The 26,638-nt window shown below is 41.4% G+C and overlaps 1 non-coding gene across 1 annotated transcript; it reads left to right on the top strand.

Moving 5' to 3' along the window:
* The first annotated feature begins 5,150 nt into the window (after positions 1-5,150).
* Positions 5,151-5,257, top strand: LOC139030139 (U6 spliceosomal RNA). The gene has a single exon (XR_011482445.1). It is a non-coding gene; the product is annotated as a U6 spliceosomal RNA (small nuclear RNA).
* The last annotated feature ends 21,381 nt before the right edge of the window (positions 5,258-26,638 follow it).

Genomic DNA, 26,638 nt, shown 5'->3' with positions numbered 1-26,638 from the left:
GTATTTACCAGCACAGAGTCACAGTAAGTAGATGAGGATGGTGAGGAAACTCGATCTAGCTGAAGTCTGACAGGCATGGCCTGGGAAGCCCAGACCCAGTGCCTTTTGCCTCTTTGGGGGTCTCTGCTGCTCCCCCTGGGACTTGGGTTGGGAAGGACAGAGCTGCTGGGACCTCAATTAAGGTTCCACTTTCTTGTTCTCAGTCAGGCAGATTTTGAAAGGGACACTTAAGACATCTAAATACCAATATTCCTTTTAGAGCAATATTCCTTTTAAATGGTTGGAACAGCCCCCAATGTCATGCAAAACGTAACTTTCTTCTCTACCTGGTTAATTTTTGAGACATGATCAAAAATAATGGAAATAGATGACCACGTCTGTCACTCATAAGTTTCTCAGCTGACTTATGACGTTTGAAATTTCACTTTGACAGACTAAAACACACAAGCCAAGGGCAACAGACAAAAGGACCAATAAACTGAAATCAAGATCTTGAAAAGGTATCTACATGCCCATGTTTATTGAAGCATTATCATACTAGGAGACACAGAAGCAACCTAAATGCCCATGGACAAATGTACAAACAATGGAATATTATTCAGTTTTAAAAAGGATGGAAATCTTGCCATTTGCAACAATGTGGATAAACCTGAGGGACATTATGCTGAGTCCAGACCACCACGACAGTTAACTAACCCTCTCAACTTGTCTTCATAGTTCTAACAGCCTATCAAAATGCAAGCACAGTGTCTGCATGCAAACGATTGCCTGACTCTCAAATTATATCCTGCTTATATTTTAAGATCTAAAGGTGTCAAATAATTTAAAGGATGCTTCCATTACAAAGTGACACTTGTCTGCAAGTCTCAGATCCCAAAAGAGCATTTTCCCCAGACACTCCAATTAGTGTAGCTGTTACTGTTGTTTTCATTGCTAAGTTGTCATGACTCTTTGTGACCCCATGGACTATACAGCCCACCAGGTTCCTCTGGCCGTGGGATTTTCCAGGCAAGAACACTGGAATGGGTTGCCATTTCCTTCTTGAGGGGATCCTTCTCCTCTCCAAGAGCCAGGGGATCTTCTCAACCCAGGGATCAAACCAGCATCTCCTGCACTGGTAGGCGGATTCTTTACCACTGAGCCACCAGAGGAGCCCCATAGTATACCATTAACGATTATGACCACAGCTCTGGGGTATCAAGAAAGGTAAGGTTAAAACCCAAGAAAAACAAACAAAAAGAAAACAAAAAGAAAAAGCAATGTGTAATGATCAAAAACTATTGAGAAAAAATTTCCCAGCTCTTGTATGTCTAAAGTCGAATTGTCTGGAAATTGTATTCATGTGAAACATATTACTCCCATTGATACCAGATTAAGGAGGTCTTCTTTACGTTATCTCAAATGAATAAAGCACTGTTTCATTGTTTCTCAAAGCATCTGTAAGAGTCTGGTGACAGAGGAAGTATCTGCATTTGAAAGGAAGTCTTAAGGGGTTGTGAAGTCTCAGGAAGGTTCTTAAATGACCTAACCAGATGTTTTGAAGTCTGATACACCCTTAACCCAAACTGAAATTCATAACAAAGTCAAAAGCAATAGAGTCAAATTGATTCCAAAATGCCTTTTTCTAACAAATGTAACTGTTTACACCAAATGACTTTAGGAGAGCCTCATTCCAACTGAGAGAGACTATATGATAATAGAAACAATGGGATTCGTTATGAAGTATGAAAAGGAAATGAAACAAAAAATTCAGGTAAGTCCTCTGTGCTGGCTAAATTAAGAATCTACATTTCTTAGGCTGTATAGAATCATGGTTAAGAGCCAGAACCTATAGCCAGATTGCTGGTATTAGACTCCAAACTCTACCACTTGCTAGTTGGGTGACCTTGGGAAAGTTACTTGATCCCTCTGAGCCTCAGTTTTCTTACCTGTAAAATGGGAATAAAAATGGTATCCACTTCATGGGGATGTTGTATGGATTAAATGAAATACCAAGGACTCAGATGGTAAAGAAGCTGCCTGTAATGGAGGAGACCCAGGTTCAATCCCTGGGTTGGGAAGATTCCCTGGAGAAGGGAATGGCAACCCACTCCAGTATTCTTGCCTGGAGAATTCCATGGACAGAGGAGCCTGGTGGGCTACAGTCCATGGGGTCACAAAGAGTCGGACATAACTAAGCAATTAATACTTTCACTTTCAAGGTGCCTACAACATAGTAAATGATCAGTAAATTTTAACTATTGGAATTATTTTATTTTTTTAGTATTAGACATATTATGTAGACAGTGAAGTGACACAAAAACTTTTTTTCTTTTTGTATTTAAATATAAGACATTTAAATTTTTAAAATATTATTTCAAGGAAGAAGGAGAGAAATAAGGTTGTCTATACCTCTCCACTCAAGAAGTAAAAATCCTGGGGGAAAACACAGTTCCTTTAGTTGATTAATTTTGTGGATGAGAAAGTTATTTAAATTTGAACAGGTTTGGTTTGGCACACCCCATTTGAGACATGAACCAAAAATGTCAAGAGAAAGTCATACAAAATGGTACTGAACTGCATCCACACAGATCTAGCCCTGGGTTAAAAGGACCATACAAAGTCAAAAGGACACCAGGCTGGGGTCTGGGTGCCTGACTGGCCTAGTTAGTATGGTTTCACTGTTAACTCAAAGAATGACCCAGAAGAATCAAGTCAATTCTGCTCCCTGGGTTTCAGCTTCCTCTTCTACAAAACCAGTGGTTTGAACTCAACGACCAATAAGGTTTCTTCAGGCTGTAACTGCTTACATGACTTGACTCTGGACTTGACCTCTAGCAGCACAAAGGTTCTGGTCCAAATCTGGCCACACACTCCATCCACACTGGATGTCTCCTCACTTCCTGGTCTTCAGGGACTCAGGCAAGGGATGTGAACAAACAGTCCAAACCCATTGCTCCCCTGGGAGAAAGAGCCCAAGTCCAGGCTGTGCTGCTTCCCGTTCAAGTCACATACCCATCACACAGCCGCTGTTTATCCCACAGGAGAGGAGGGTGGGAACCACTGCATTTAAAGCAGAGCTGAAGAAAGAAATATTCTAGAAGCAATAGCTCATTATTTTGGAGGACTCTGGAATGAAAGTCCAAGGTAGGAACACAACACAACAACCGTTAGCATTTCCATTCTGCAAAGACAATATATGCCAGGAGCTCTGAAATAAAGATAGTGTGATTCGTTTATTATTCCTTCTCTTTAAAACCTGCATTAATTCTGATTTCTATTTAAATAAGAATGATTAAATTTTATCAGCTGAGATGGAAATATTGTGATAAACACTGGCTCGTGGCCAAACTAATCTCCCAAACCCACAGCTTACGGCCATTGTCTTGTATAGATATTTGAATGGCAATGGGCTTTTATCAGTATTTCTAAAGGCACTCATTTAATTATGTGGTTGTAAGGATTTTCAAAACCCCAAAGAATACCATCAATACATATTCATTTCTTGGATTAATTCAACATTAACATCAGAAAATATTGTTATTTAAAGAATGCTGGTACTTGTTTCTGCTTTTGCAAAAAATAAGGCATCCAGTTCTGGTTGCAATGGTGTCTTTTGAAACATTCTGTCAAACTGAAACTACCAAAATGCAATGCACAGTGAGGTAAGGCTAGAATTTAGAGTTACAGGGATTAGATGGAGGGCTCCACAAGTCTTTAACAAAGAATACTTCATAGAGGCTGGACTGTAGCAAGGAAAAAAACCTCTGAACTAGGAAGTTTGTACGCATGCATGGATCTTGTCAATCAAATGTAATACATTTGAAAGCCTCAGGAAAAAAAAATTCAAGGGCAGGGGCTGTCTAGGTGCTTCCTGCCTCAAATTTCCATACCCAGAAACTTGAGTGATCTAGATTTCATCACCATAGGGGATACTGCATTTCTTCAAGAATTGATAAAAGATACAAAAATACACCTGACATGTTTAGCATTAATGTTTCCTCTAAGGTAAGTCTTCATTTTTCAACATTATGATGAATCTGTTTGGGAAGCAAAGACTCACATTATAACTTAAACTGGGGGGTTCTTGTATAAGTTTGGCAGAACAGGACAACTCCATTCATTGCAACTGAGACCCACATGGTTTGCATTTGCAAACTCAACACCTATTTCTCTTTTGAAATGTGTCTTTCAACTTGACCAAACCACCTAATTCCTTCTGTGCTGATTATACCGAGGGGAGCCAGGTAGGGAGGGGAACTAGATAGACAGAGGAGGAGAGAGATGGGGGATGGAAAATGAGCCATTTGTCAATTTTGTGAAGACCGATCAGTTTCTAGGATTACCAAGTGCCCTGGTTTGAGGGGTTTCCTAGGACGAAGGAATTTCAGTGCTAAAACTAGGACAGTCCTAAGGTGGTTGGTCCCCTGTACTCTTTTTCTTTGACTTATGCTTCCAGGTCAAGCCTTCTAAAGCTTCAAACAAGCTGAGAAGAGAGACATTTAGAATTGGTTGAAGATTACTGAAAGGACCAACTTTCAGTATGGGAACTAAAAGTTAGATGAGGGCTCCCAGCCTTCAGTCTGGACTTAGACTCTGCTCCTCGAGTCCAGGAGTTAGTCTCCAGGCAGTAGAATCTGCCTTCCCTTCTCCCTTCAGTCATTTGGATCCTTGGAAGTTCAGTTCCTTCTGGCTGAGATCTGTGGAGTAATCTAATGTGGCCAGATCGGGTAAGATATTTAAGTTCAGCTCACAATATAGATGCTAAATAAAATTCGTGGAGGATATTATTATTTTATAGAATCGTGAAGGTGAAAAGAACTTTAAAAACAATTTCCTTCAGAGAATGCTCAGTGGAACACTAATTCCATAGGCTGTTATTCAGTTTTAGTAAAAAATTGGTTTAGAGATTAAATGTGATACTGTAAAATGTACCTTTGTTGCAGGACTTATCAGAGCCTTTAAAGGGCAAACAGCCTTGTTCATTAACTGTATGCAGTTAAACATGTTTGACCACAGAATCCTTTTCCCCTTGTCTTATGATACCAGTGCTTGTGGAGGATCCTACTTTAGAAAGCATTGCTCTGGGCCAAATTCCTCATTTTAAAGATAGAGAATAATACTCAGGTCTGTCTAGTTACCGGTAAGGCTGGTGCTTTAGAAGTTTCACAGTGCTCGCTTCGGCAGCACATATACTAAAATTGGAATGATACAGAGAAGATTAGCATGGCCCCTGTGCAAGGAGGACACGCAAATGCATGAAGCGTTCCATATTTTTGGTAACGATAACCCTATATGCAGGACAGAAAAAGAGACACAGATGTATAGAACAGACTTTTGGACTCTATGGGGTAAGGCGAGGGTGGGATGATCTGAGAGAATAGCATCGAAACATGTATATTATCAAGTGTGAAACAAATCGCCAGCCCAGGTTGGATGCATGAGACAAGTGCTCGGGGCTGGTGCACTGGGATGACCCAGAGGGATGGGATGGGGAGGGAGGTGGGAGGGGGGTTCAGGATGGGGAACATATGTAAATCCATGGCTGATTCATGTGAATGTATGGCAAAAACCACTACAATATTGTAAAGTAATTAGCGTCCAACTAATAAAAATAAATGGGGAAAAAAAAAAAGAAGTTTCTCAGCCTTCAATGTGCATAAGAATCACCCAGGCCTCTTGTTAACCTGCACATGCTGATTCCATAGGTCTAAGATGGGGCCTGAGATTCTGAATTTTTAACAAACTCTTAGGTGATATTATGCTGCTGATCCACGGGCCAAACTTTGAATAGAGAAGCAAGTCTCCTAAATCTATGCTTGTTCCACTGCCTTGTAGCATCTTCCATCCTTGCCTTATTCTGGTTTCCTTTGCTGCATTGATATCTTCACTTCTTCAAAGCTACTCCCTGCAGTGATAGGATACATCAAGATTAAGGAAGTATTTCCTGGCCCCTAAAATAAATTTTCATTTTGCTCTATTATAAATTAGAAACAGACAAAGCTTGTCATCAAAATGGCTTATTCGGAGGCCCTGTACAGAAATTTAGATTAAAAGTCATGCAAAAATCACTGTTTAACTGAGTCAGATCAACAAAGGACACTTTCCATGAGCATTTCCAGGTATTTTTCAATTGTTCTTGGAAAAACATGGCATGCATCTAACCAAAGTGTGCCCAATAATTGTGCAACTATCTGATTATTGCCAAAATATGAATAGGCAGTGACCAGCAGATGTTTACCCAGCATGCAGATTTTATATTACATGGAAAACATTCCCATCCTGATACTTCAAAAGCTTCTGTGGTTTTCATTGTTACATGTCTTGTATTTCCTTCAGTAAAATTTATTGCTAGATATTTTATTCTTTTTGATGCTATTGTTGATGAGATCATTTTATTAATTTTATTTTTGAGTTGCTCATTGCTATTGTATAAAAATACAACTGATTTTTATATCTTTAAAAAAAAAGCTTTTGTATCTGCATATGTATAATCCCCACATCACCACATATTGTTGATACTGCCAAGAAAATTAGCTTATTGAGATGGTTTCTATGTAATAGCCAGTGTTGTTGTTTAGTACTAAGTCATACCCAACTCTTTTGTGACCCGTTTGGACTATAGCCCACCAGGCTCCTCTGTCCATGGGATTTTCCAGGTAAAAATACTGAAGTGGTTGCCATTTCCTTCTCTGGGGGACCTTCCCGATCCAGGAATCGAACCCATGTCTCCTGCAGTGGCAGGCGGATTCTTTATCACTGAGCCACTTGGGAAGCCCATATAACAGCCATGAGTTCAGTTCAGTTCAGTTCAGTTGCTCAGTCATGTCTGACTCTTCTCAACCCCATGAACTGCAGTACACCAGGCCTCCCTGTCCATCCCCAATTCCCGGAGTTTACTCAAACCCATGTCCATCGAGTTGGTGATACCATCCAGCCATCTCATCCTCTCTCGTCCCCTTCACCTCCTGCCCCCAATCCCTCCCAGTGTCAGGGCTTTCTCCAATGAGTCAACTCTTCGCATGAGGGGGCCAAAGTACTGGAGTTTCAGCTTCAGCATCAGTCCTTCCAATGAACACCCAGGACTGATCTCCTTTAGGATGGACTGGTTGGATCTCCTTGCTGTCCAAGGGACTCTCAAGAGTCTTCTCCAACACCATAGTTCAAAAGCATCAATTTTTCGGCATTCAGCTTTCTTCACAGTCCAACTCTCACATCCATACATGACCACTGGAAAAACCATAGCCTTGACCAGACGGACCTTTGCTGGCAAAGTAATGTCTTTGCTTTTTAATATGTTATCTAGGTTGCTCATCACTTTCCTTCCAAGGAGTAAGCGTCTTTTTATTTCATGGCTGCAGTCACCATCCACAGTGATTTTGGAGCCCAAAAAAATAAAGTCTGACACTGTTTCCACTGTCTCCCCATTTATTTCCCATGAAGTGATGGGACCAGATGCCATGATCTTAGTTTTCTGAATGTTAAGCTTTAAGCCAACTTTTTCACTCTCATCTTTCACTTTCATCAAGAGGCTTTTAGTTCACCTTCACTTTCTGCCATAAGGGTGGTGTCATCTGCATATCTGAGGTTATTGATATTTCTCCCGGCAATCTTGATTCCAGCTTGTGCTTCTTCCAGCCCAGCATTTCTCATGATGTACTTTGCATATAAGTTAAACAAGCAGGGTGACAATATAGAGCCTTGACATACTCCTTTCCTGATTTGGAACTAGTCTGTTGTTCCATGTCCAGTTCTAACTGTTGCTTCCTGACCTGCATACAGGTTTCTCAAGAGGCAGGTCAGGTGGTCTGGTATTCCCATCTCTTTCAGAATGTTCCACAGTTTATTGTGATCCACACAGTTGAAGGCTTTGGCATAGTCGATAAAGCAGAAATAGATGTTTTTCTGGAACTCTCTTGCTTTTTCAATGATCCAGCAGATGTTGGCAATTTGATCTCTGGTTCCTCTGCCTTTTCTAAAACCAGCTTGAACATCTGGAAGTTCATGGTTCACGTATTGCTGAAGCCTGGCTTGGAGAATTTTGAGCATTACTTTACTAGCGTGTGAGATGAGTGCAATTGTGCGATAGTTTGAGCATTCTTTGGGATTGCCTTTCTTAGGGATTGGAATCAAAACTGACATTTTCCAGTCCTGTGGCCACTGCTGAGTTTTCCAAATTTGCTGGCATATTGAGTGCAGCACTTTCACAGCATCCTCTTTCAGGATTTGAAATAGCTCAACTGGAATTCCATCACATCCACTAGCTTTGTTCATAGTAATAACAGCCATAGCCTTGTCAATTTACGGCAGGGGAAGGAAGGGGAAGGAGGAAGGATCCCAAATGAAGAAAAATGACTTGCTTATTGATGAAACTTTCTACTTAGCAACAAATGTTTGTGACATAGTTCAAAGGATAGATGATATCTGTATTTTACAGATGATGTATTTACAGATAAATACAGATGACGTCTGTATTTTATGACTTTGAAACCAACCACAGGTAAACAGAATATACTGGGTGATAAGTATGTAGAATATTATTGTTGTTTACAGGCCAGCCTCTCCCCTCAAAAAGCTGAACTTAGATTTCTTACCCAACCTGGCCACACAAGGTTTCTCCACAGATCTCAGCCAGAAGGGACTAAACTTCCAAGGATCCAAATGACTAAAGGGAGAAGAGAAGGCGAATTCTACTGCTGGAGACTAACTCCTGGACACGAGAAGCAGAGTCTAACTCCAGACTGAAGGCTGGGGGCCTTCATCTAACTTTTAGTCCCTATGCAGAGCAGGACCTTAATATCCCCATATTCAAGCTCTATCTTTGCTGCCTGCTAGTTAATACATCATTTTGGTCTTGTCTCTGTGACGTGGGAAGTAGCAGTCATTGTCTCACAGAGTTAGGAAAGTTAAATGAGAAAATTGCATATATTTGCAAGTATTATAGGGCAGATGCTGACAAAGCTGAGCTATAGTCGGTTTTTTGGGGTGGGGGTTTAGGTGTTTTTTAAAATTGCGTAAGAAATCTAAGATCTATCTCCTTAAGTTTCTAATACAGAACTGTTCATTGAGTTATATTTTAATGATCAAACTTACATCCTATTTTGCTGGTTTCATGCCTTCTCATCATACATTGGTTCATACTTGACATGGGTTCCTACTAAGCATCAGCCTTGTGAGGCAGTAGGAAATCAACAATGAAGACGACACTAGTCCTGCCCTCAAGGATCTCTCAGGGCTTCTTAGGGAGGTTGACACCGAAATCAATAATTAAGACACAGCTCCATGCAAGTTGCATCTGGGGGCAGGGGACATCTCACAGCCTCTGGAGGAGAGTGATGGGGAGGAGCTGGGGAAGAATGTCCCAGAAGATGTCCCAGCTGAGGAATCTCTCTTACTCTTCCTCTGTCTACATGGCTGGCTTATCTTCCAATGCCTGAAGCTCTGCACAGATCCCATCCTGATTCCATCTCGTCTCAAACTCATGCTCCGAAACGACAGCCTCTCATGTTCCACATCTATGCCGCTGACCTTCAGGTCTGCATTTCCCACCTTGACTTTTCTCCCAAGCCTCAGATTTCATGACCTATGTGCTAGCTGGGTTGCCCAGAAAAGAGAGGTTAAAATGGCGTTAGGAGATTTCTTGGGAGTAATGCCTATGAAAGATAAAAGTGGGTATGTTATTTACTCACTGCTGTGTAACAAATTACCCCATAATTACTGTGGGTCAAGAATATAGGCATGAGTTAACTGGGTATTTCTGACTCAAGGTCTCTCACAAGGCTGCAACCAGTATCAGCCTGAAGTTCTGGTTTTATCTAAAGGTTCAGAGGAGAAGAATTTGCTTCCAAGCTCACTTTTATGGTTGTTGACAGGATTCAGTTCCTTGAAGGCTATTGATCTGAGGCCCTCCAGTGCCTACTGGCTGGAGTCTGCACTAAATTTCTTGCCTTTCTATGGGGCAGCTCACAATATGGCAGCCTGATCCACCAGAGAGTAAAAGGGAGACAGCCAGAGAGTCCTAGTGAGACCAAAGTCGCAGAAGTAACTTTCCATTGTTTTTGCTGACTTCCTTTTATTAAAAGAGTCATTACACCCAGACAATAGCGAAAGAGAGGAGATTCCAGAATCACTGGGAGTCATCTCAGGAGGGAGCCTGATACAAGGAGGAAGCAAGGTTGGACCACAATGCAGATCTGATGCCAATGAAAGGAAAAGTGGGGAGGAAGCAGGATTAGGAAGAACTCACCTCAAAACATAATGTTCAACCTAAAAAGTCTTAACCGATTCAACAGGAAGCTCCAGAACAAAGGATGCCATTTGGAAAGCTCTGCCTTGGGCAAAAACCGACCAAGACCTGGGGACTGCCCAGGAAGAGCACTGTCTTGGCTGAAAGCTGAGGCAGGTTCTGAAGGCCAATAGAGGCTGTCAGATAACTGCTTTCCTTGAAGCTAGATGGCAAGTTCTTTCTGGAAGGGAGAGGTGAGTGACACAGCTTCATGGCCCCCACCTCCACCACATGTAGATCAATGTTTTGTACAATCCAGGCACTCATCAAATGCTTCCACCACATGCTTATCAGGTGCATAAATTATTAATGATGCTTATAAAAATATCAAGTATTTATTATTTATGAGCAATGAATATTCATAATCACATTGAGACAGTAGCCAAATGATGAGCCAGACATGCAGTCAACTAACAGGGCTGTCTAATCTTTGATGCATCTCCAGAAGTTGAGCTCTTTCCTGCTTCTTCCAAATGACCCTGGCTTTGTGCATACCGTCTTAGAAGAGGCCTGTATGGATCAAGGTAGCTCTAGATTGATGAATCGCTCTGGCTCTTGGTCTTACGAACTTTCTACTGAGGACAGAAATGTCCCCAAAGTGCTGATGGTTGGATTGTGATCAGGCATCCTACCAGTGCGGAAGGACTTCACACACCATTAAACCCCAGGAGAACATATATTATTAAATCTGTCCTTCATCAGCTCTTCTTCACTAAAGGTTTGCTAAATAAAGTTACCATTCAGCTAAACCAATCTTCACATGCCACAGCATGTGGCACACTCTTTTGTGAAGTGTTAATTATGTTGTTAATAGTTTGTGTTTATCTGTTTAGTGACAGTTGCTCCTCTAGACTATAAGCTCCATGAAGGTAAGGAAAATGTTTTGGATCTCCAACATTTATTACTGTTTGGCAAATATGTAGGGACTCCATGAATGGTGTGATGCACCCCTCTCTGATCTGTTTTGGGAATCTAGATTTTCACGTATCAAATCTGGCCTGAGAAGGAGGTGCCCTTTTATTCCGAGGCTCCTAAGGAGGACAGACAGAAAAAATGCTCATCTCACTCAAGGGCTCTGGAACAACGTGCCCAGTTAGGTCAAGTTAATGGTCAGATTACAATTTGGTGCAATTGTGTGTGCTGAAAAGCTTTCTAAAATACATCAAACTAGCTATCCTGTCAGTTGATACTCATTAAGCACCTTCTACATACCAATCCAAGTAATTAACAGTTGTTAATTGAACATCTCTTTTTACCCTTTTTATCCACTTACTTCCCATCTCACTTTTATGTACTTTATCCACCCATATATCCATTCATTTATGTATATACATTTTACTTTATTCCAATATGGATTGGAGGTGGTTTACAGAGATTCATAAAATATACCACTATAATATAAATTATAAGTAGGTGAAAATGCAAAGGAAAAAGCATAAACTCAATACATATGGACTGAATCACTAATAATTCAAACTCTTACTGGCAAAAAAAAGTGAAGGACTCGATTCTACTGATCATAGCAGGTGCTCAGGTATAAGATACCAGGGCAGATCTATCATAAAAAGTTCTCTGTGGACAGTTTTCTTCATTTAACCATTGGAATAAATCTTTCTCATATTTGTGTGTGTGTTAGGGGACTTTGAGTATTTCAAATAAATCTTCTATTCATTCCTTTTTGTTGTTTTTGCTGTTCTTGTATTTACTGCATATGTACTAAGAGCTGGGCACTGTGCTGGGTATCATGGTCTAAGAAAAGGGGTACAGAGTACATGTGTTTCTACTGTTAGGCTCCAGGTTTAAAAGTCCTGAGTTCTCTCATGGCCCTGGGCTTGCCTTATCGTGTGGCTTGGCTGAGTCTATTCCAGTCCCTGGACCTTGATGTCCTCATGTGAAAACAAGGCTAAATGAACAGCCTTAACTAGATCTAAAATTAGGTAATATAGGACAGACTGGACTGAAGCAAATCAATTCAGCAATCCTGTTGGCCCTATCCATTTCTCAGTATAGATTGAGAAAACTGATCAAGGACTCTTGGAAGGTGCATTTTGAGCATTTTATCCTCAGCTGACATGAACATCACATGGAAGTGTTCTGCTAACAAAACCTTCAAGTGACATTACCTAATGGACCCTTTCAAAACATTGTGACCTCAGACTTAGAAAAACAAACTTATTGTTGCCAGGGGGAAGAATGAACGGAAGGGAGTTTGGGATAAACATGTATACACTACTATACTTAAAATGGATTAGCCAGTAAGGACCTACTAAATAGCACATGAAACTCTGCTCAAGGTTATGTGGCAACCTGGATGGGAAGTGAGTTTGGGGAGAATGAATACATATGTAAGTAAGTACGGCTGAGTCCCTTCACTGCTCACCTGAAGCTATCACAAGATTGTTCACTGGCTATGTCCCAGTACAAAATTAGAAGTTTAAAAAACATATTGTGACCTAAAGAGTAAGTGCTTCTCATACGGAAGTCAACTCTCAGAATTCACAAAGATTTAAATGCCAACACCCTATTTTTCAAAAGAATAAAATATCCAGCACGAATTGAACTTTGCAAAGACTGGGCACTCTTTTAAACACACAATAATACATCATCTCATTTAATTCTGACAACAACCCCATGAGACAAATTGTCATTATTGTCCCTATTTTATTTTTTAATTTTGTTTGTCTGTTTCTATTTTTTGGCTGTGTTGGATAGCATATGGGATCTTAGTTCCCCAACCAGGAATTGATTCCCCATTCCTTGCACTGAAAGCATCATAGAGTCTTAACCAATGTACTGCCACGAAAGTCCAATCCCCATTTTACTGAGATGGAAACTGTGGCACAGAGAAGTAATATACAATATTCTATGTCACAGACTAGAGATGTGAGCTCAGTAAGTTGGCCCCCAAATCCAGTCTCTTCCCTCTCAGCTGACCATACCTCCTCCAAAAGTCTCACACCTGTGGCCCAGAGGTGCTCGTTAGCTTGTGGCTTAATTTTTTTTTTTAATGTCTTATTACCTATAATCTGTTTCTGATGCTTCCAACTAAGAAAATAATCTAAACAAAAAACAGATATATGATATTCTTTTCACAACTGATTTCCAACTCCAACAATGTAATTGTGATTCTCAATAATAACATGCATAAAAATACTTTTATTCTAAATCTAGACTTTGCAAACTTTTCCTCTGAAAGGCATATGGTAAATCTTTTAGACCCTACAGGCCATAAGGTCACTATCCCAGCTCCTCAAATCTGCTACTAGAGTGAGAAAGTAGCCAATATTTAACCAAGTGAGCGTGACCATATTCCAATACAGCTTATTTGTGGATACTAAGTTTTGAATTTAACATCATTTTTAATGTGTCATGAAGTACTCTTTTTCTGATTTTTTAATAACCATTGAAAAATGTAAAAACCATTTTAACCTTGGAGGATGAACAAAAACAGGCAGAGAGCTGGATCCAGCCCATTGGCTACTGTTCGCCTCCCTGCTCTAAACTGCTCACTTGCATCTGAAACCATCTTCGGGAACAGACAAGGCTTTTCTTAAAAGAAAAATAAAACCACTATATACTCAGTTTTCTAATTTCTTTGCAACATGAATCTATGCTTTCTTGGTCACAGTTTGTCCTATTGTCCTAAAGATTGAAAATTCTGTATCAATGAATATTTAATCATCAAGAAAGTTAAATTCCCCTTCTACTTTGGCTGTCAATAAGCAGAGGTCTGGACTGTTGTCTATAGTTGTTACAAAACCCAAGCCCAAGACAAAGTAAAATATATTCCCAAATATCTACAAATGCACACATGAAATATAGGTGTATTTTAAAGAATAACCTAACAGAAAGGACTTTAAATTTCACAGGAGCTGCTAATGCAGGCAGCTAATCCTATTTACATTCATATTAGCTTTGGTATCTTTTTCCCTAAGATTTACCTATTTGTATGCTTGCATGAGTTAAACTGCCTTTTGCATGATATCAGTACTTTTGTAATTTAAATCTATAAAAGGCAATTTCTTTTAAATATACTTCCTAACAGTGGGTGAAAGAGGCACCAAAGTTATTTGAGGACTGTACACCTCGGTGAACATGTGTGCTGAACTCCAGGCAATATGCAGAAAGTGGGAATTAATCTTATACTGTAGGAGCGGAACGGAAAATAAAATCAAGGCTGAGAAAGAAACAGCCTTTGAAAAGGACCCCTTTGCATTATCGAAGGAAATGGTGTGCTTTAGAATTGATATTTAGACAGGTAAAACTTTTTTCCCTTCTACAAGAGTGGTGAGGACGCTTTGCTTTCTCCACTGTGATTTTTTTTACACCTCAAATAACTTGAGCCACCTAGTAAGCAAGGTTTACAACTGAACGTTGGTGTTGGCTGATAAACAGAACACGGTGGGCCATTTGGTGGCCAGGGTCAATTTTAAGGTGTAAACTGTGACTCCTCAAGGAGCATAGGAAGCAAGTACGTATTGAGGGGCTTAGAGGTTGAGACTCCAAAGACACAGAACAAATTGTATCCAGCTGAAACTACATTTTTTCCTTGAAGTAGTTCCTATGAAATGTTCACCCTCACCATCTCCACTTGACATAAATGAGATGTAAATAGGTTAATGTATAATCTTGCCCCAAAGAAATAGTGTCTTCCAATATGTAGGGCACACATATTGACAAGCTTCTTTTCTAAGCAAGCCTGGGATTTTTCAAGCGAAAATCATCTGTGGTGGGGGGCGGCAGGGGAGGTGAAATCCGAGGGGAGGGACTTCCAGATGTATGCCCTCACTTCTGGCTACATCGAGCATGTCCTGCCCAGGGAACTGGTCCTTGGGTTCACTTCCTCTGAGGCTGGTCAGGGCACGTCTCCAAGAGCTCACCAGGCATGAAGGAACTGATTTCTAATTTTAGTCTCTTATAGAAAGTCACCCCACAGTGAAGCCAGGAGAAGACAAGAGTTCCAAACTGGGCATCTGCAGCAGAGACTGGTCAGACTCAGGCTCTGAGATCTGCACAGAACTAGCCCCCAGCTTCGGACACACCTCAGGAAGGGACTGTCCCTCCCTTTAACCCTAAATTTCCTACTCATCTCCCCTCTCCAGCTGTAAGGTCTACACAACACCAAGTATCTGGATGGAGATGGGGCCTTTTGTTCACTCCCCAGATAATTACACAAAGCTTCCGGCACTGATTCATGACTCCTGAAGAATCCTCATGTACACGAGTACACACACACACACACACACACACACTCTCTCTCTCTCTCTCACCCAAAATCCACCACCCAGAAAGGAGCCATTATAAATGTTTCATGTGGAACTTTCACAACCCATCAGACTCACCAGAGTTTTCAAATTAACTCCCTTTCTGCCCAAGGGGATCCCTCTGAAAGAGATTTCTCCAGCCTCAAACCTCCTCAAGAAAATTCTGAATTTGAAACAGAATGCAAATAATGCATTTTGACTCCCTAATCAACAAATGGGATCAACTTGAATTGATTAAGAACCTTTGAAATTAGCTGTCTTTAATTCTCTCCATGGTCTGCTGCTGGTACTCTGAAGATAGGAGGGGCATTTGTGTGTGTGTGTGTGTGTGTGCTGAAGTTGGAAAGTTTGGTCTCATTTTCTTTCGGAGCTCGTATAATGGTCTTTCCTTAGAAAAAAAAAAAAAAACTCTTTTTTTTTTATTTTAATGGTGACACAACTCTAAGAAAGCAGCATTCACCTAGTGCAATTATATGGCTTTTCGTGAAGTACATTTCCAATAGTTGGCTGCATGAAACCTGCACAACTTTGCTGGAAAAAAAAAGCCCATAAAATCTGAAATGAATGTATAAATAATATGCAACTGTCTAGACAGTATAGGTCACTTGCAAAGAGAGCAGGTCGGGAAAAAATTGTCCATCAGTCAGACAACCATAACTGATTCTGATGCTAAATAATGGTGGAGATATTCAGCATTCTCTCTATGTGAAAAGCTTCGCTGAGCATTCTGCTCTTCCCAAGCCAGTGGTCCTCTGCTTATCTAGTGCTTTATGCAGCCTTTGGAAAATGCACTTGCTATTTAAACATTAAAATTAATGCCCAAAGAATAGCAATTGAGCAAGGAGGAGGGATTGCCACTGACCTGTGTGATTGGCCTTTGGTAAAGCAAAAATAGCCCTTCTAGATCAACAATATGAGATTTCCATACCCACAGAATCTTAAACAGATGTAGTTATGGAAACTTGAGGCTAGCAAAAGACCCAAATACACACATGCAAATTTCATGGAACTTTTTTGCTCTCTATTAACAACACGTAAGGAGAGATTCAGGTACTTAAATCTTGTTTTTTATTTTTTTTAAAAAAAGCTATAATCATCTGTGCACATAGCGGAAAAAAAAAAAAAGGCTTGAAACTCAACCAAATGTGTTAAACAATGATTACGCTCGTTTTTAGCACCCTAGAACGTGATAATCTCAGTAGCCACAGACCAGGGAGTGGCTGCTACCATCACTGCCCTCCTAAACTATGAACCTAGGCGAGGCTCCTCAGCTTGGGCCCAAGGTGGGCACAACCACCAGCTGGCTCAGCAGCCCGATAGGCCCACATGCCCTTTGTGAAAGGAACCCAAAGCCAGGCTACCATGAATTAGTCCCAAGGCCCACAGGAGGAAGGATCCTTGCTCACCTGGTAGGGAGGAAGCTGGTGGGCAGATGGTTCTGAAGAGAGCAACCACGTTCAGCAAATGGGTCAGTCCCTTAGGGAAGACAGTGATAACAATACAATAAGAAGTGTCTCAGCTGCCACTTACAGAGCACTTGCTAAAGCTCAGACACTGAGCGACCATGAAGGCCTGACTCTGGGAGACCCTTACCACAATGCTACGGAGCTGCTCTGATGTATTATCCTCATTTTCATTGGAGGAACTTGGGGCTCAGAAAGGTTAAATAACTTGCCTGAAGCCAAACAGTAGTACGTGGCTGAGTGCCAGTTTGATCCCAGGTTCCTTAAAAACGAAGCTCACCTCTTCACCTCTGTGATCTCTGGCCTATCCAGCTGCCCCGACTTGGGGCCCACTTCTCCCTGAGATGCTCTGGGCACAGCTCCCATGCGGCCGGCGCCAGGAGAACCTCTGCTTCTTGCAGGAAGCAAGACGCCTACTGTCACTGCACTGGTAGAAAGACATAAAATCCAGACCTGGCTCTATTTCTTTTCTAAGCAGTTCTAAGATCTAATTTTTTAAACATAATTTTTAAAAAGGCCCTATGAATCATATGTATAATACTTTAGAAAACTTACGGATTTTTGCCTAACTAAAAAGTTTATGACATTATGAGTCCACTTGTTGGCGTTTGCGCAGAAAAGACTCCCGGCCTTCTGCTCTACCTACCTGGGCAAGCGGAAGAGAAGGGAGGCGGTCTTTCTGGAGAGATGTTGGTTCAAAGCCGCGGAGAGAAGGGTGATGCTGTGACCATAAAGCCCGGCGTGTGGGCGCGGTCGGGCGCCGAGACCCGCGCGCTGCTCCAGGACTAGGTCTGTGGGCACAAGGCGGTGGCAGCGCGGGCCCAGGCAGGCTGGCGGCCGTGTACACCGGGCGCAGCTGCGTCCTGCGCCCCGGAGCTGAGCGAGGCGGCCTTCCAGGGGGCGAACCTCCACAGGCCGGCACCCTCCCGCTGCGGCCGCCCGCCACGCGCAGCCGCCACTCGGAAGTGGCCCAGCGGCAGCTGCTCTGGCCGCGGGGTCGCGGTGAGCCCTGGGCCTCTGCTCACTGGTGTACGAGGCTCCCTTGGACGCCCAGGCCGGCCGCTGCCAGGCCCGCTGGGGCTCCCTGCAGCCCCGCTGGACCCACTTCCTGGACCGCGTCCTGCACGTGGGCTTCGTGGGCCGCTGGTGAGTGCCGGGGCCCAGATGTGGGACTGCGACCTCAGTGTCGGCAAGCCCTGCTGGTACCTCTGTGCGTCATGGAGCCCCTACCAGAGGCGCTCAAGCGGCTCCTCCAGAGACGTACAGGCCTTGGTGCTCACCGCCCGTGGACCAGGCGCGGTGGGAGGAGCAGGTCTTGCAGAAGAAGAAGGACCAGCCGGCCCTGAGCTAGGCTGACCCTCTGGTGCCAGCGGATTTCGCGAGAAGGAACCCCAGCCCAGCCTGGGTCGGGACCAGGCTCTGAGCCTGCGCAGGTGGCTGGCCTACGATTGCGCAGTTGGTGTGAGTGACCCTCAGATACGGAGTGATGGGAATAAATCATGTGCCATGTTCTCTCCCTGGGTTTTCACAAAATTAGGGGGCCCCTTCTCACTTGTTCCTTATGAGCTGACGCTAGTTCAGAGCGTTCTTGGTCTGGGAGTTGGGGAGAGCCATGTTCCATGCCATATTTATCACTGCCCCAGTGACCTAAGGAGCCTTGGAGGGAAATAAACCCTTTTTAATTGGACTCCAGAGTTCCCCTGACTGAGGTATCACAGATGATAGGTGACTCCCAAGCTCTCCTAAGAACTTTCAGATTTTCGTTTTAAATTTTGAACTGAAATTTATCCTCTATTTCCATAAGCAACGTATTAAATCTTTGTTGTTGTTGTTAATAATTGAAGTCTCAGAGGAAACTGGAAAAATAATCGAGACATCCTGGATACCCTTCCTTCAGCTTCCCCCAAATGGTAACCTTTTATATCAGCAGTACCAAACCAGGAGATGGACATTGGGTTGACTCTTTGGATTTTACATGGAAACTTTTTGCAAAAACAACTTGCTTTTACCTTATGTGTATTGATAGTGATGTTAAAGTGACTTGGAGGGATAAAGCATTTTCTGATCTGGAAATCAGTATGGAATCAAAGCTTCTGGTCATGTTGCACTTCAATCATCCTGAAAACACAGAATCCTATGGAAAGGAATATGTTGATGTACATAGCTGGGTTATCATCATACTTTTAAATATTAGAGGAATGAGATGAACTCTGTCACCCACATGGCCTGTGGTTAGTTAATAAACCAAGAGATGAAACAACAGCAAAAAGGGCCCATGAAGACAAAAGTGCTTAGAATGCATGTAAGTCACGAACCTGCCCAACATCCACTAGATGCTAAAGATCTTTTGTAGCCCATCTTCACACTTTACCTAGAGGGAAACTGAGGCTGAGAGAAAGAAAAGGACGTGTCGTACGTCTTCCAGCCAGTGATAATTAAACCTGGACACTGGATCCTGCCATCTCAGTTCTGAACCATTTCTATATCTGGAATGAGTCAGAAACCACGATGCTTCTTTTTGGTCCTTCTGATGTTTTTCCAACTGGGAGTAGGTAAGTGTGTCCATCTAAGGTGCATTTGATCGGCTTTTGTGTTTTGCTATTCAAGCTGTCACAGTTAATGTCTTTGTGCCTTTTTAAATAATGTACAAGTGAGAAATGCAATGACTCTGGGTGGTTCTTTCCTGGAGGATAGGTTCTTTCCTTTTATATTAAATACAACCCTATATGTGAAAGGGTCTTGAGAAGGTTAAAAAGTGCTTATAGACCTGAAAGGGGTTACTATGGAGAAAGCATTTATGAGGCAGGATGATTAGGACTGAAAAGTGAAAACAATTTCCTTTAAAAACTGCCAGCGGACATTCTGGAACACCGATCTCAGTAATCTACCTTTTGGTTTTAAATTTGTCAGAAGCGCCCTTGTTCAGCCCCTCTCACCAGGAGCAGTGGCGTCTGGCCCTGATCACTCAAGGCCTCTCTCTGCCATCTCTCTCTCTTCCAACAGGCAGAGGTCTTCACCAGGTTGGCCCCCAGACCCGGGCCATTTCATCCTCCCATCCCTTCCTTCTGGGCTGCCAGTGTTATTTATTTTTAATGCCTTTGATTCATTTCCCTCTTGTTTTGACCGAGCAAACAGCACACATCTGCTGCCACCAGGAGGTGTCAATAGTTCATACTGCTCAATTTGTATGCCCCAAACCCACTGTAGGACTGATTTTTTGCCATGCCTGTATCTCAAGTTTCAATTTCAAAGTATTATGCTGCATTCTTGGCATTAAAGATTCATAGGTTGAATTAAAGATTTATTTTTTAAGGGGGGTACATTATTATAAGGCAAATCACGTTCTTTTCATTTTAGACATATTGGCTATTACGATTTCATCTTTTTTGCTAAAAGCTCAATTACATCAATATCGCTCGAGACCCTCCAAACACTAAGCGAAAAGCCAGGCTTCTCAGCAGCCAAGTGCTTGTTGCCTTGGAAGGATTAACTTTTTTAAGAATGAATCCCATCCATCTGATGCAAAGTTATCTCCCTAATAAAAAGCTGATGGAGTTACACCTCTGCTTAAAATCTCTGCTGGCTTCCTGTTGCTTACAGAATTAAGTTTAAGCTCCTTCTGTCTTACGAAGCTGTCCACAGACTGGGCCCAACCTGCTTTTCACAATTCCTGGGGCACACACTGCTCTTCTTCACACTGAAGAAGACCAGACCCTGCCAAAATGGCTCATCTTGACCGTAGGAGGCCCCCCTCACCCTGAAACCTTACTTTAAGACTTTGGTTCAATGATATCCAAGTATCTCTCACCTAGGGCAGAATGCTAACACAGGAGTTCATGTGTCTCTACAATTCAACTTCCTGGGCTATATTGTAAAATATATATATATGTCCATTCCTCCCCCCAGAATGAATTCCCAAAGCTAGGAATTGAGGATTTTTCCTGTCGGTAACCCCAGGGTTCAGCAGAGGGCCAAGCATACTCCGTAAAGATTAATAAGTGAATAAATAAATGACAGAGTTAAATGCGTGAATTTAGCAGCCCAAGAACTCACAGGCAACTTGATCAACAAAACGTGACAACAAAATCAATGACAGCCTCAGCATTTCGGGTTTTATATTCAATATGTATAGAGAAAACAAGTATATACAGGGAACAGTCAAATTCCCTACCTTTACTAAGGCTTCTGAGACAGGCTTTGACTACAGTAAGTGCTCAGAAAACTATCCAAGTGGTCCCAGGCTTTTGTGGAGACCAGAGCTTCTGAAATGGGTGTGTTGAATAGAGGGCAGGCATTTGAGCAAGGAGAAAAATGCCTTGAAATGGGTGACAACCACATGGACTTGTAGGCGAGCAGGAAAGGGGCCATTCGTAGCAGGAAAGAATAGCAGACTTTCCGTTGTTAAGGATGATGTAAGTGACAAGGACAGGGACCTCTGGGGAGGGGGTAGGCATGATAGAAACATTTCTAGAAAAAGTCAACCACGACTTTCCTGACTTAGAAGCAAGGAGAGTGGCTCCTTTGAAGGATAAAGGCACCTTTTATCAGGGACTCAATTCTGATGGAAGTTTCAAAGTGCTGTTTTGAACCAAGAGACGAAAGGGCAAGGATAAAATGTGTGGAAAGTGGACGGCTATTCCCTAATGCTGCTGGTCCCTTTCTCCCCTCCCCTCTCTCCCCAGAGGGGAAGGAGCCACCTGCCTGGTTGGCCTGAGTGTGGCTTGGCTGCTCCTGGCTTGCTCTCAGGTCTGTCTGCCTGGAGGGGGCATTTCCTCTTGCTCTTGCACCCACAGGACAAGTTGTCTGGGGCCTGGCATCTCCTTTCTGGAGACAGGTTGGAAAGCCATTTCTATTTGTCTGAACTCATGAGATTTCTCAGATGGGAGACGGTGACCCTATCTGCCGTTGACCTAGGGCAGGTCAACGTTGCTTTACAAAGGGGCAGTCAGTCCTAAGACCTTATCTCGGAGGAGAGAGTGAGGCAAGATGTGAAAACCCAATTACTGAGCCGCAGATTCCAACCACATTTTCTAATCGAGTGACGTGATGTGACAGGACGTGAAAGTCGCTCAGTCGTCTCCGACTCTTTGAGACCCCGTGGACTGTACAGTCCATGGAATTTCTCCAAACCAGAATACTGGAGTGGGTAGCGAATCGAGTGAGGCCAGCAATAAAGATGATGTTTTGATCTTTATCTACCTGATGCTTGTAGATATTTCCTGCTTAATTCTGAAATTTGAAGGGAAAGGATTTCATTTGCCACTTCTAAAATCCCAACACGTTGCTTATATTCTTTTAGCTCTGAATTAAGTGATGGGCTCCTGGACCACTCACTGCAGGAACCCAGGGAAAAAGCTGTTTCTTCAGCTGACATTTCCGATATAGGGCTTCTGCCTCGTTTGATCTGAAGTGGGATATCCATTTACGGTTTTGGGGGAGAATCCTGAGTTTCACAGTAGCTGGAGGTATCAGCCAAACCAAAGGGTGATAGCAACCGCCCTACCAGAATGAAACATACAACCTTTGTGAACTGCAAGCTGAACCGAATCCAACTGCTTATCATACTCAACCTGAAATAAGCAAAGTTTTACTAAAAAAGCAATAAGGCACACCTTGAAGACATTGCAGGTTTGGTTCCAAGCCACAGCAATAAATTAAATATGACAATAAAGTGAGTCACACGAATTTTTTTATTTCCCAGTGCCTGTAAAAGTTACCTTTACGTCATATGGCAATATATTAAGTATGTGATAGTGTTATGTAGAAAAACAAAGTTATTGTTGTTTAGTCACTCAGTCATGTCCAACTCTTTGCAACCCCATGGACTGTAGCCTGCCAGGCTCCTCTGTCCATGGAATTCTCCCGGCAAGAACACTGGAGTGGGTTGTCATTTCCTTCTCCAGGGGAACTTCCCAACCCAGGGATTGAACATGTGTCTCCTGCATTGGCAGGCAGATTCTTTACCACTGAGCAAGGTAAATAATTTATTTAAAAACACTATTGCTAACCATTCTCTGAGCCTTTAGGGAGTTGTAATCTTTTTGCAATAGTAACATCAAAGATCACTGATAACCATAACAAGTATGATAATAATGAAAACATTTGAAATATTGTGAGAATTAGCAAAATGTGACTCAGAGATCACAAGTGAGCAAATGCTATTGGAAAAATAGTACCAATAGTCTTGCTTGATGCAAGGTTGTCACAAACTGTCAATTTGTAAAAAACATAGTATCTACAAAGTCAATAAAATAAAACAAGATGTCTGCAGAGAGATACTAAAGGATCATTCAGACAGAACTGAACTAGCTATTTTCTTAAAAAAATCAAAAGACCTCACCTACTGCATCAAAAGAAAATCAAAGCTTTAAAACATTTTCTGAATCGAACTGGTAATTCATTCTGTTCAAGTATTGAATGTCTATCAGGTAATTTTTTCCCAGCATAGAAAAATATTCAGCAAACTCAACCATGGTTGTTGCTTCCCTCTCATCCTTTTAATTTCTCTCTGTTAAGTTACCTTCCCTTTTGGTTACCACCTTTCGATTCTGTTTCATCTTTCATAGTATATATGCATGTGTATTTAATTGCACTGAGCAACTTTAGCTGCATGCAACAAATTCCAGTGAATTCTGGTCTCATTTTTATTCTCTTACAAATATTTTCTAATTTTTCTTGTTATGGTTTCTTAGATACACTCATCATTTAAGTGTGGATGTTTAATTTCCAAATATGTGGGATTTTGTTTTAAGTATCTAATTTTTTTTCTTCATTTGGTACTAATTTCTCATTTAAATACTTTCTTCTCTGCAATCACCCTCTGTGTTTTCTTTAGTCTAACTTTACTGAGGCTTTCTATGGCTAAGCTGAAGTAGGTAAATGTCACATTGTACTTGAAAATATATGAGTTATTTTCAAATACCTTTTGATATTGGTTTCTAACATATTTCCACAGTGATAAGAGAACAGACTCTGTATGATTTCAGTAACTTTAGACCATGAAATTTTTGCATCTTGTTTCATGTCCCTGGATGTGTTCCAGTGTCTCCTAGTTTATAGTCTATGGGAACTTGAATAGAATTCATATCCTAGTGTTGTGTGAAAATTGTATAGATCTTAATTATGTTGAATTAGTTTATAGTGCTTTTCAGGTCCACTGTATCCTTCTACTTCTCTGTATATTCGTTCTATTAATTTTTGAGAGTCTGATATTGAAACTCCAAATAAAAATCTTAATTTAGCTACTTGAAAAAAGAACAAATAGCATATAAGCATGAATGACCAATAAAAGTAGTCAAAAGATTTTATCTATGTTGGTACAATATTTCATATTTTCTCAAAGAAGAAATTGTGAAATTCATGGCTGAAGCACATATAATGATGGAATTTCCTCTTCTAAGACACCTTAAAGGATTTTTGAAGGATGATCTTTTAATAGATTGTAAGTAGATGAAACCTGTCCCATTGCTCTCCAGATAGTTCGCCACTGGGGCTTCTAGTCTTGGCTTGTACACTGCTCAGTAGAGTGGTATTTATATAAGAGGGTTGGAGAGCTGTATGCTGGTTTGATTATTTGTTCATTAGCTGATTCATTCATTCCTTCCTTCAACAAATATCCAGTGACACCCCCCCTTCTGTGATAGTCCCACAGAATAAATAAGTCATAGCTCTCCTTTGAGTTCACAGATTAATAGCAACATTAGGCACATCAGTGGATAAATTATAGAATAAGGGTTACAGAGAGGTAACAAGGAGCTCTGAGAACTCTTTATGTTTTTGATTAATGGCAATGCTCGTTTCTTTTATCCTTAGATGAAACATCTATTGCCAGAGAATTCTAGTTCAAGGAAGTAAGCTGATCAACTCTGTTCAGCTGCAGTCTGTCATTTGGGAGGACTTTGAAACCTCCCAAGGACTTCTGAACGGTGTCAGCTACACAACTGTTGGTAGGCTGGGCTCTGGTTAGAAATGACATGAGACAATAGTCTAGGCCAACTGCATAGGTGCACTTATTTGGGGCCAGGCACTTTTCAAAGCACTTCAATTCATTGCACCTAACCACCCTGTGAGGTTGGTTCTTTTGTAATCCCTGTTCATAAATGATGTGTCCAAGCCACAGAGAAGGTGAGCAGTGCCTCTGAGCACACAGTTTATAAAGTGTTGAGCATATACTTTTATTTACTCAGTGGAATATAACCTTGAGAACTTCTCTTGAATTAGCTTCCTGCCATAGGTTCCCTCTCTATCTCCTTCTCTCATAAAAATTATGTGCAAGGGACTTCCCTGGCAGTCCAGTTGTTAAGACTTTACCTTCCAGTGTAAGGGGGTTGTGTGTTCAATCCCTGGTTAGGGAGCTAAGATCCCACATGGCTCATGGCCAAATAAATAAATAAATAAAACAGAGGCAATATTGTAATAAATTCAATAAAGACTTTAAAATAGTCCACATTAAAAAAAATCTTTTAAAAATGTGCAAAATTTAAAAGCAACCAAAAAACCAAAAAACTTCTTGAGTTTCAGGGTTCTAAGTTTAATAGAAGCTTTCTGTTTTCTCAAAACTTGCACTTTTTGTCTTCTATGAATACTCTCCTTTGGGTCTAAAACATACAGCCTATATTTTTAAAAGAGCAACAACTTGAAATCTAATAGATAAAAATTTATAAAAAGTATTAATTATATAAAAGTAATAATCAAATCATTATTGCAATGTGACAAACTAAATTTGAAACAAAATCAGTAAAGTTTAGGCTCCTGAATTCATTTAAGAAATACACACATAAAATAACTGCAAAATCATAGGTTATTCAAGAAAAACCTTAAGAACAAGGCCTTCCCTTGCTTATCAAAGATAAAAGAAAAAAGATTTATTGAACCCTAGTGAAATAAAGATTTGAGCATTCATTCTGCCTGAGGGACTGTTTCTTAATTTTCATGCCTAAAATTCTCACAACGGAGACAGTCCTTTGAATTAAAATGTTGTCTGCAGAAAGCCTCCATACTCTACATGTTACCTTAGAGGAGAGAAAACTTCTTATAACATAGTAGCATCTTGTGATAAATTATAACAGCTTAATTTGTCGAATTAGCCAACTACAACCTTAGAAAGCATTCAGCAGAGATATAAAAGAATTGGACTCAGCAAAAGTGAATTTTTTTTTTTCAAAAGTGAATTTTAATTGAAGGTGAGTCTCTTTTTCTGTTTTGCATATAGGGTTATCGTTACCATCTTTCTAAATTCCATATATATGTGTTAGTATACTGTAATGGTCTTTATCTTTCTGGCTTACTTCACTCTGTATAATGGGCTCCAGTTTCATCTATCTCATTAGAACTGATTCAAATGAATTCTTTTTAATGGCTGAGTAATATTCCATGGTGTATATGTACCACAGCTTCCTCATCCATTCGTCTGCTGATGGGCATCTAGGTTGCTTCCATGTCCTGGCTATTATAAACAGTGCTGCGATGAACATTGGGGAGAAGGTGAGGGTGGGATGTTTCAAGAGAACAGCATCGAAACATGTATATTATCTAGGGTGAAACAGATAACCAGCCCAGGTTGGGTGCATGAGACAAGTGCTCGGGCCTGGTGCACTGGTAAGACCCAGAGGGATCGGGTGGAGAGGGAGGTGGGAGGGGGGACTGGG

Source organism: Odocoileus virginianus, chromosome 20 (genome assembly GCF_023699985.2).
Source record: "Odocoileus virginianus isolate 20LAN1187 ecotype Illinois chromosome 20, Ovbor_1.2, whole genome shotgun sequence".
Classification (NCBI taxonomy): Eukaryota; Metazoa; Chordata; class Mammalia; order Artiodactyla; family Cervidae; genus Odocoileus; species Odocoileus virginianus.
The sequence above is the reverse complement of the archived record's forward strand: the minus strand, read 5'-3'. Positions and strand labels throughout refer to the sequence as shown.